The sequence below is a fragment of the Macrotis lagotis genome, chromosome 1, assembly GCF_037893015.1.
Source record: "Macrotis lagotis isolate mMagLag1 chromosome 1, bilby.v1.9.chrom.fasta, whole genome shotgun sequence".
Taxonomy (NCBI): Eukaryota; Metazoa; Chordata; class Mammalia; order Peramelemorphia; family Peramelidae; genus Macrotis; species Macrotis lagotis.
In genome coordinates, this window is record NC_133658.1 from 682,180,131 (window position 1) to 682,188,105 (window position 7,975).

The window sequence follows — 7,975 nt, forward strand, 5'->3', positions numbered from 1 at the left end:
TTCAGGTAAAAGTTAAGCCAGATCTCTTGAGTACCCTTCCAGTTCTGATCCCATAATTATTTGGTGATGAAGCCAGACAGAAAGAATAATAATGTTTTTTGTCAACAGACTCATTCCTTCCCAAAGTGCACATTAAAAAAAAAAAGAAAACATACAATCTCACAGCTGTGCACAAGTGGAAGCAAATTTTAAGCAAAGGTTACTTAATAGGTCTTTAATAGTCTGGCATGTGAGGTCAAATGTTAATATTTCTGTAAATGACCTCTGACAAAGAACATGATCATATATTTAGTGGAAACTTAGTGGGGTTTGGTCAACTTAGAAAACAATAAGAATTTAAATCAGATAAGGGGTTGAAAGCAAATGGATGAAAGTGAATTTAGTATTTCATTAGAGTCCAGTTCAGAGTAATGTCCTTGGTTGGGGTAGTGGGGGGAAAAACCACTACAATATGAGATAGACTTGTTCTTAGTATTTATGAAACTAGATAAGTCAACAATTCAAGGTGGGAAAAGACTGGGAAACAGTTATATGCTAGTCAGACACTAAGAATTGCAATAATATACTCAATTGGGGAAACCCAAATATATGGATTATAGGCCTATTGAACTAAAAAAAATATCTAATATGAGGTCACTTGGTCAATTGTCTTCTAACAATATAGTAATATGGAGATGATGGCTTCCTAGATATTTTTTAGTATTCAATTCTAGGTTTTAATAATTCTCATTTTCAGAAAATTCCTCCTTTGATCTAAACTAATTCTATGGCAAAAAATATTTCTATTTAACAGAGATCATAAATAGCCAGCCACCTCTCATCTAATACTTACCACCCACAATGCACCCTATGCTAACAACATTGCTTTTGACTCCATGATTTTGCCTATGTGATTCCTACTCTTCTTGCCTTCTCAGCTATGCTCTGAAATTCCAAAAGTCCAACTCAAATGCTGATGCTATGAAACCTTCCCCAATCTTGCAGTTACCATTAACCTTCCATATCCCCCCCATACACAAAGCTCTCTTGCTTTACAATTCTCTGATGCATTCATTTTGTGATACTTCATATGATTGATGTCTATACCCCATCTTACTAGACTGTGACTCCACATGAGGGCAGGGGTCCTGTCTTACCTAACCTTTTTACTCCTTTAGTCCCCAGAATGGTAGGATCATAATAAATGTCTTAAATATTCTAATCATCACGTTCAGTAAAGTCTATGCTTAAAATTGGGTACTTTGTTTTTGTGTTTGTGACAGACTATAAATACCTTAAGACTGTATTCATTTGAATTTTATTTTTCTTTAGGATCTAAGGTAAAGGCAAATGCTTCCCAACATTTTTTCTTACAAATATGAGCCATTATGGTACACTGGAAAGAACATACTTGAAATGAAACCTGGATTTGAATGTGGTTTCTGTTATGTGAACTTGGGCAAGTCATTTCCTCTGAGCCTCAGTTTCCTGACTGTGAAATGAAGGAACTGATCTAGATGGCCCCCAAGGTCCCCTTCAACTTTTTTTTTAGGTTTTTTACAAGGCAAATGAGGTTAAGTGGCTTGCCCACCGCCACACAGCTAGGTGTCTCAGGCTGGATTTGAACTCGGGTCCTCCTGACTCCAGGGCTGGTGCTCTAGCCACTGAGCCACCTAGCCACCCCTCCCCTTCAACTCTTAAGATCAATCAGTCTGTTTCCTCAGCTCAGTTTTTATGTGAAACTCTAAACAAAAGTCACTTTTTCATAATTTGCAACTGGTACGCATTTAGTTAAGGTGAGAATGGGGTTAAAAAAAATTTTCTGTCATGAAACAAAGTCTAAGAAATGAATAGTCAACTTAAATCTAATAATTTCCTTAGAAAACATTTTTGTGAATCTTGTCATTTTCTAAATTGCTTTGCTGGACAGAATTTAATAATTATATTGCCACTAATTAAATGAGATCAATAAATTAGCTTGCCTAAGGCATGATTTAGTCATCATTGCACTGAAATTCCCTACTGGTATTTTAATAGGAAAAATGGGCATTGGAATGAACCAATTTTGTGGTTCACATTTCAGTAATAGGATGGGTGGGGTTAGGGTGGAAATGGCTTTACTCATAGTTGGAGAAGGCAGCTGGTATGATTTGAGTGATGTCAAAAAAGCCTGCTTACCCAAAATATCATCCAGACCAACCATTAGGTCTGAAATTTCCAACCTTCTGTCACTTAAATGTTAAAAGTATTGCTATCCAAGAATGGCACCATATTAGTAACGACACATAAATAGGGGTAATCTTATCTGACTAACCCATTCCCACCTACTGTCATTTAGTTCAAAACAATGTGTTTGGATGGGGGGAAAAGATGAGTCTGAAGTTCTGATCAGGAGTTCTCCAAGCTTCACCTGAGGGAATAGGAGAAAGGTAGGTCCTGAAGGGATCAAAGCCACGTGGTCTACAATATTACCTATGTATAAGACTGAAAGTAAATAAATTTTTTTACAAATTTCACTCTTAAGAATCTTTCACAGCTCCAGTTGCTGAGATCATTCTAATAACCCTCTCCAACTGTGCTTTAACTTTCCCACCTGCTCAATTACTTAGCACTTGAAGCGTATCACTAAAACTGCAACCAAATTCTACTTATGCTTCTAACACTTGTGTTCATGGGTAATTATATTTATTCCATCCCCTCTCTCCTGTGGTATCCTTTCTTCTAGGTCTTGAAACATCAGACCAGGAAACATCATGACCAGGAAAAGTTAATTTTCCCCTGTTCAGTAGAGAAATAAATTCCTGTGTCATCAGATTATAAGACTTAAAAGTTTAAAATTGGTTTAGAAAAAATAAAGTTAATATCTAACGTAGAGAAATTATCCTACTGTACCATGAACTAGGAGATGGGATGACTGATGATGTTCATCCTTCATTCTCAAAGAAGACCATGACATCAGGGAGGTGATGCCATGACATGCATGTGAATTTGATTTGCTGGGTTGGGGGGGGGGCAGGGAAGGGGACTGTGCTATATCAACCTCTGGGTCAAGTGACCAAATATGGATCAGAACAAATGATGTCCAAAGTGCAAGACAATTGAGGTTAAGTGATTTTCCCAGAGAGGGTCATACAGTTAAAAAGTGTGTGTGTGTGTGGGGGGGGGGGATTAAAAGAAAGGCAAAAGACAGTTCCTATTCTCAATGAGCTCACAATCCAGTGGAGAAAATAACATGTAAACAACTGTATAAGCAAGCTGTATCAAGGACTAATTGATAATAATCTGCAGAGGAAGGGCTCTTGTATTAAGGGAATTGGGAAAGACTGTTGAAGGTAGGATTTTATCTATTAAGGAAGGTAGGAGACAGAGAAGAGTGTTAAACTTAAGAGCTAGAAAGACCTGAGTTCAAATTGCTTTTTCAGATGTTTACCAGTTAAGTGTTCCTGTTTAAGTCAAAGCTTTTTAGTCTTAGTTTCCTTATCTATAAAAAAGGGAACTAAATAGTACCTACTAATAAATATAAAGCATTTTGCAAACCTTAACATATCTATATATAAACTGTACATATATATATACATATATGCAAAAGCTACATATATATGAGTTTTAAAGAGTTATGTAAATCTTAACATTAGCAGATGACTATTACTGTTTGCTTTATTTATCTTTAAAGGAAAAATAGGTTAAAAATAACCATTAAGTCCACTCAATTAACTTTCATTGGCTGTCCTGCATGCTTGCTTTCCTTCCTCATCTCTTTCTCCTGACTTACGTGATCTCTTTCAATTCTCAGCTAGAATCAATCATATTCTGGAAAACGCCATTTCCATGTCATCCTTAATATTAACAACATTTAATAGTAAGCACAATAAATTTTTTGGGACTGATGACTCTGCTACTATTATTGATCAGTCTTTCAGTCACACCCAACTGATCTCATTTGAGGTTTTCTTAGTAAAGATGCTGGACTGGTTTCTGTTTCCTTCTGCAGCTTGTTTTACAGGTGAGGGAACTGAGGCAAATAGGGTTCAATGACCTACCCAGACTCACATAGCTAGTTGTCTGAGGCCTGATTTGAAATCAGGAAAATAAGTCTAATTCCAGGTCTGGCACTCTATCCACTGTGCCACCTAGCTGCCCATACTACAATTAGTCTTATACTTTTCATTTTCTGGGGACCATTGCACAGATGTGGATAAATGATTACTTTTTTGTAACTGATTGAAAGCGCCTATTCTGTATTCACTGAAAGATTCTTCAGTACAACTCTAATTACAGATAGAACAAGGATGAAGTATATATATATTGACCTGTTCCTAAATGGTTTTAATTTTTGAAACTATTCTACCTGAATTCTATGAGATGTTTGGAAGGGAGAGGGCAAGGTTGTCATCAATATGAAAATTCTGCTCAACCTCTCATTTCAGTGGACATCCCATTCATAGAATAGGAAGGAATCTTAAATCAATACCAAAGTATTTCATATAATTAAACAGCAAATGAAATGAAATGGAAGATCACGAAGTGGAATTATTCTCAGTCTCTCATACACAAATGTGTTCAGTTTCTCACATGCCCATGTTCTGGTTAAGAAGATAAAAGCTTCTCCTTAAAACTCACATACTGGTGGTGGAGAAATCATCTATCTTGTATGACTGAATTGGTAGAAAGATCTTACCACCCCATCTTTTCCTGAGCTTAGTCTTGGTAGTTAGTATGGAGATCTCTGAAAGTTCTTGGAGGAAGGTGTTCAACTCAGCTGGACATAGTGATCATCAAGGAATCACGGCTTGGAAGATATTAAAGACACTTTCACACTCTTGATTCTTTTTTTCCTAACTCCTGTTATAGTTCCAATCAGCCCCCTTTGCCTCTATCAATTTTCATGGGTGAGCTGACCCATTTTTAAAAAACGTATGCCTTGAGGCAGCTAGGTGGTGAAGTGGCTAGAGTACCAGCCCTGGAATCTGTAGGACCTGAGTTCAGATCTAACCTCAGACACTTAATAATTGCCTAGCTGTATGACCTTGGGCAAGTCACCCCATTGCCTTGCAAGACCCTCCCCCAAAACCCTTCTACCTCAATGACTGCCTTTTACACACCCCTCCGTATTGTCAGAGACCTTCCTTTGTGATGCAAATTTATGGGGTCCTGGAAAACAATAATGCCCTTCCTAGAATTATAGAGATATTAGCTGAATGGACAGAGTTCTTTCATACACTTTAGTACCTGTGAAATGCATCAGCTAGGAAAGATGAACCATGGGTAGAATATATGAAGAATACCAAACAGAGAAGTAAGGACTTTCCTTGGGAGAGTTTACCCAAAGGCCAGCTACCCAGAAGGCATGAGATTGAACTTGAAATTCTGAGGGAGGCCTGAGGTTAGAGTGAAAGCAAGCATGAAGACGGGGAAATTTTGTAAAATGATCCCTATTTGTTAAATTATATAGTCTTGCATTTGGGGGGAGAGTGTCAACTCCAGGTCTAATAGCTATGGTGGCTAGATATGGGGCTCATGGATGGAGATTAATTTCTGGATCACCTAAAGATATTTTTGAAGAGTGGTATAAGCAGATGTTGGCATAATAAATTTATGTTAGTGAAATAAATTAAGAATTGGAAGAAGTGGGGCAGGAAGAGAAAGAATGACCTGGGATAGGGTAGTGACAGAGGAATCCAGTCCTAGTCAATGAACATTTAATAAGTGCCTACTATCTTGAAGGCTCTGGCTAAGTTCTAGGGATTCAATTAATAAAAACAAAAAGCTAGTTCCTGCCCTCAAGGAGCTTGCAATTTAATGAAGGGAGATAACACATAATAGGGGGCAGGAAGAACATAGAGGAGAGTGGGACATCAGAAAGTGTCTTATTTAGTGTAGGTGAACCCAGGCAGGGCAGCAGATGCAGAAAAGTTTAGTTTCTGCCTCCTCTTGAAATAATTAAGAAAATGAAAACTTTCAGCAGTGTTATAATCAAAACCTAGGACTTCCATGTCAAAGAAAAAATATTTCAAATATAGAGAAACAAGTACCAATGAATGTCAAATTCATGCAAGAATTGAGAGCATATACTAAAAAGAGAAAATCTTGAAATCTGTATTATTTCTATAACCTGACACTTGAGCATGTCTAGTTTGCCTAAATTGGAATCCTCTATATGCCCAGAGCCATGTGGGTAGGCTTGGTTTCCTGTGTCTTCTGCTATCTTTTTGTCTTTGCTCTTAGCTCCTGCCCTTAGTATACAGGAAAGTTGAGGAGGTATCTTTGTTCAGGACTTTGGGAAATTAATAAAGCATAAATTTGCCATTCTGAGACTGACTGCCTGGCCTTCTGGCCCACTATTTCAGGAAAATCCCAGGCCTGCTTCACCTCACTCCCTAATCCCTGGTTATCTTCTTAACAGCTATAAGAGCAACCTTGCTCCCTGGGGCTGAGTGTCTCTCTCTCTCTTCTAGAACCATGATCAAATCAGTTCTGTTAATAATTGGCCATCTTTGAAAAGAACATGCTTGAAATTTTCAATCAATCAACAAAAATGTTCCAGGCTCTGTACTAAGCATGGACACAAAGACAAAAGTGAAACAGTCCCTGCCCTCGAGGATCTCACATTCTACTTGGGGGAGACAAAATGCAAATAAATAAGTACATCTAAGTTATATGCAGAATATAATCAAGGTAGTCTGAGAGGAGGTGGGAAGAGGAGCAGAGAAGGTAGATGGACATGAACCAAAAAGGAAGATTTTGGGGGGAAAACCCAACAAACAAATTCCCAGTTTCATTTACACTTTCTATGTAGAAAAGTGTTTATTGTTTAAAAAAATAAAAAAGATCAGCTCTGTCAGTATTCTTGGAAGGGACATGTTAATTCTATGGTTCCTTTCATTATTCCTATAATATTTTCTAACCAAAGTATCCCTCTTTGATTAAAACATTACTATGTGGGTTGTTCTCTACCTCATTTGGTTCCACTTCTCCCCCACTGAAATATTATTTCCTGGAGGGTAAGAACTGTCTTTGCTTTTGGATATTTGTTTTCCCTAATGTTTGCAAATAGTGAGCACTTAATATTTTTATTTATTAATAGCTGATTCATTCTGTTTCCATAGTTATCTATCCGTTAAATTTTTTGAGAAGTAATGAGAGAAAAATAATGGTGACACAAAAGACAAGTTGATTTACTCTAGCTACACCTTTCCATTCTTGCTGGAACAGGAAAACAGGTTGTCTTGTGAGAATCAAAGTAAATATATTAGGTTCTATTGGAAAGGTCCTACTTCTCTATTTCTATTTCCAAACCAGGCAGGTAGTTTGAGTATAGTAATTATAATATATTAATTTGCATGTGTTGATCTATTAACTCATTTATAAAATTTTTCTCCTAAAGTTGTTAAATACAGAACAGATATTCTGTAAATGCCCATTGACTAATTCTCCAGCCTGTTTTAATTAGTATTGTAAAATGGATGAATAGTTGGACAATTTCCAGATTAATCCTTAATTTGTCCAAATTAGTCATGGGACAGTGAGCTGGCACAATGAAAAGAGCCTAGTCCGGGAGTCAGGAGGACCTGAGTTCAAATTTTATCCCAGACACCAGCTGTGTGACCTTGGACAAATCACTTACCCTTGATTGCCTTAAAAAAAAATCTCAAAACTTAGTCACCATTAGGAGACCTATTTCTAATTCTGCATGATATATAACATAAATTTGAGATCTTTGAAGTTTGATTACTCCAACCATAAAATAATAATAGCTGTCATCTAGCACTGACTTTCAATAATTTCATCAAAATAACCCTGTCACATAGATAATAATATCAGTTTAAATGAGTTAGTTACTGTGCCAAGCACTTTACAAATATCCTCTCTCAGTTGATCTTTACAGAACCCTTGCAAATGAAGAAACGGAGGCAAACAGAAGTTAAGTGACTTGTCCAGGATCCCACAAGTAATAAGAGTCTGAATTAAGATTTGTACTCAAGTCTTTCTAACTTTG